Below are 3,683 nucleotides of genomic sequence, written 5' to 3'. Positions count from 1 at the left end.
CACCTTACCGAAGGTTTTAGTAACCCTCGCCATCCCTCGGTATTGACACTGTCGGGACTTTGAAAAGGAGAAAAACCGAAAGTTATATGAAAACTTTCGGGTTTTTCTCTTTTGTGGAAAAACCGAGGGTTTTACAAGAACTTTCGGTTTTTTCTCTTTTGGAAAAACCGAGGGTTTTACAAAGACCTCTCGGTTTTACAAGAAGAGGAAAACCGAGAGTTATTTACAAAACTTTCGGTTTTCCTCTTCGGTTAAAACCGAAAGTTTTGTAAATAACTCTCGGTTTTCCTCTTCTTGTAAAACCGAGAGTTTTCCACTAACTCTCGTTTTTCTCCTTTTCAAGAAAACCGAAAGTTATATTAAAACTCTCGGTTTTTACCCGAAGAGGAAAACCGAGAGTTATTTACAAAACTTTCGGTTTTCCTCTTTAGGATAAAAACCGAGGGTTTGTCATATAACTCTCGGTTTTGTCTTTGGCTTAAAACCGAGAGGTTTCTAATATCTCTCGTTTTTTCCAAAAAGAGAAAAACCGAGAGATTTCACTAATACTTTCGGTTTTTTCCCCTAAATTTTTAAAAATGTGCGGATTATTTTGCTCGCAACCAAACCTAACCAAAACCTGTTCAGCCAAACCAATATATTAATGATAAAAGAAATGCAGCATACATTAAACGATCACATTAATTGATCGTGAACATTACAAAATTCGAAACCAAACTAATATTCCGAACAATCTGTTATAAATTCAACCTATAATGAAAACATGTTTTGAATCGAAACAACCTTAGCTTGTGGGGGGGTGGTGGTTGTTGCCTCATATATAATTCTATTCTCTCCATTCTCGCGTTCATCTCTGAATTCTCCCTCTCCATTTTCTCGGTAATCTCAGACTTCTCCCTCTCCATTCTTTCGGTAATCTCTAACTTCTCCCTCTCCATTCTTTCCACAATTTCTTCCTTTTCCGATTGCAATTCTTCCATTTTCTGCCTTCTTTCTTCATCTCTCTTCTCCAGTTCCTCCAGCTTGAGCTTCATTATTTGATTCTCTTCTAACAATCGCTCACTGTTTCGCTGTGAACTGTTTCCACTCCGACGATCCTCACGAAAGTGTGTGGGCCGGACGCCTGATCCCATTCCGAACACTACCCCGTGTTTTTGTTGTCCGAACACCCTCTCCGTCAATTCAAAATCCGATATTCCCGGTTCGTTACTAACAACCTCTTCCATCTCAGCCTGCACAATTCAAATAAAATATCACTTCTATAATAAAAAACTAGACTTATTCAATTCACTTACAATTTTCTCTTGCACGTGTTCGTCCGGGACGGGTGTTGGGTTTTCTTGGGTCGGTTTTGGTGTACGGGTCCTCTTGAATACTTCAATTACAGACGGTGGCCGTCCCATTTCAATCGCCTGTTGAAATAAATGATTTATATAATTAATAACAATCTACATATTAAGTTATTACAAATAATGTACTTACCAACTCGTCTTCAATTTGTGCAAACGGTCTACTTCCCGTTCGATGCGGGAATTTTAGATTCTTCCGATTCTTCATATTTGTAGTACTGTGTTTCTGTATTTGAAATAACAAATTAAGTTAGATTAATTAATATCAACTTTTATTTGAATTATGAAACCGTACCTTAAACGTTTCTGTGAAGAAATGGTTGCGACACACAAACTCCCAATCATCTCGATCGTAGTCCGGTGGAGGATTAGCCAGTACCGCCGCCTCGTCTCCCTTGTGGACGCGGATATATTTCTTGTTCAAATCCGACCGCCATCTATCCCAAATCTGATTGGCGTGTCCCAACCCGGTCTTTCGAAAATACTCAATGTCGCCATTAGTCGCTTCGAACGGATCCTGAAAAAAATAACATCCTAATGTTACAAATAATTATTTAATGACGTAATGTATATTAATCAAGTTATAAGTATTACCTTGATAGCAGTCCACAGTGAATCCAATTGGTCTGCACTTAAAGCCTTCCACTTGAGAAGACGGTGTGAGACGGCTGCGGGGTCCCGGATAATCGACCCCACATGTCTAGACTACCGTGTCCTTCCCACGTCGGTACCGCCTGGCCTCCCATCCTTCTCTCTAAACGTTAGAGGGATCCTCGTCCCCGCTAGCCTCTTAGACAGCGCTATATTCTTGTTCTTCCCCCGTCTTTTGCGGGCAGAAGATTCTTCAAAATTATCAAAATCTTAATTAAATATGTCAATCAATTGGAACACTAACTAATTTGTAAACGAAATACCTGTCGATGATGGGTCGGGAGTGGTCCCGTGCTCATCCTCGTCATCCTGCTCCTCGATAGGCTCCTCAAGACCCTCGTCTTCAGCCTCATCGCTCGGTACGTTATCAGCGTATGTGCTCTCGATAAACTCGTGGAGCTCATCATCGTCTTCAGTCTCGTATGTTCAGGGAGGCGCAGTAGCTATCGGGACCACAGGAATTGGTGGTTGGTCTCTCGAAGACGATCCTCGTTGCTTTAACAACTCGGATTGGGCAAGTAGGTTTTGGTAACTCTTATCCAATTTCTTGGGTGTCTTCCTCATACTCTTCCAAGTTGTTTTAGGACCTTCTGACATTCTTAATTCACATCATTAATAAAATTGAGTGAATAATTGAAATAAAGTAGTAATAAAAATGAATATAAAGTTAAAAACATTATTAAATCTACCTAATTAATTAATCTGAACTATATGTTTGTAAACCGCGGTTTTATTTTTGTCACAATCTTCCAACCGGGTCGGGCTGACATATCAGGGGCGTAGAATACTTGTTTTGCTTGACTCGCCAATATATACGGGTCTTGACTTTGGGTTTTCAAAATTCGGTTTACATTTACACTTACGAAGCCATATTTGTCCACTTTCACTCCTAGTTCCCCCGAGTGTGTATCAAACCACTTACATTTGAATAAAACAACTCGTTTGTGAGAATAATATTGTAATTCGATTATATCCGTCAAAACTCCGTAGTATGACATAGTTTCAGATCCGTTGTACCCCTCAACAACCACCCCACTATTTTGAGTTGTCAAACCTTCGTCGTGTTTTTCTGTACAGAATTTGAATCCGTTTACTTTACACCAAACATACATAGACGAGTACATACTTGGACCTTCTCCTAAGATCTTGAGGTCTCTTGATATGTCGTTCATTTCTGTTAAATGGGCGACCTATATATGTATCCGAAATGAAGTTGTTAATATGAATAAAAAGAGTTAGGATATATGGTTTGTAATTTACTCACTCGATGTTTGAAGTATGCGGCAAACGTTTCTCCACTTGACTCGTTGTTATAATCTCTGCAAATAGATCGAATGCTAATTAGTAACACTCTTTAATGCTAATTAGTAACAGCAACTTTGAAACTTACATGTAAAAAGGTTCTGCTTCGGGACAATTTTTCAAAATGTAAGAATGGGATGTCACTCGATCTATATAATCCAAGTTGTATACTTTTCCGTTGGATAGGTCTTCCAATGATGCAAATATTGAAATCCCCGAGATTTCAGGTTGTGCATTTTCTTGATCTTGTTCCTCCATATACCTGGCACATAAGCTAATACTTTCGTTAACAAGATAGCTCTCGCTTATAGAGGCTTCGGGGTGGTTATTATTCCGCAAATATCTTTTCATTGTACCCATGTAATGTTCAAAGGGATACAT

Source organism: Impatiens glandulifera, chromosome 4, assembly GCF_907164915.1.
Source record: "Impatiens glandulifera chromosome 4, dImpGla2.1, whole genome shotgun sequence".
NCBI classification, from domain to species: Eukaryota; Viridiplantae; Streptophyta; class Magnoliopsida; order Ericales; family Balsaminaceae; genus Impatiens; species Impatiens glandulifera.
The sequence above is the reverse complement of the archived record's forward strand: the minus strand, read 5'-3'. Positions refer to the sequence as shown.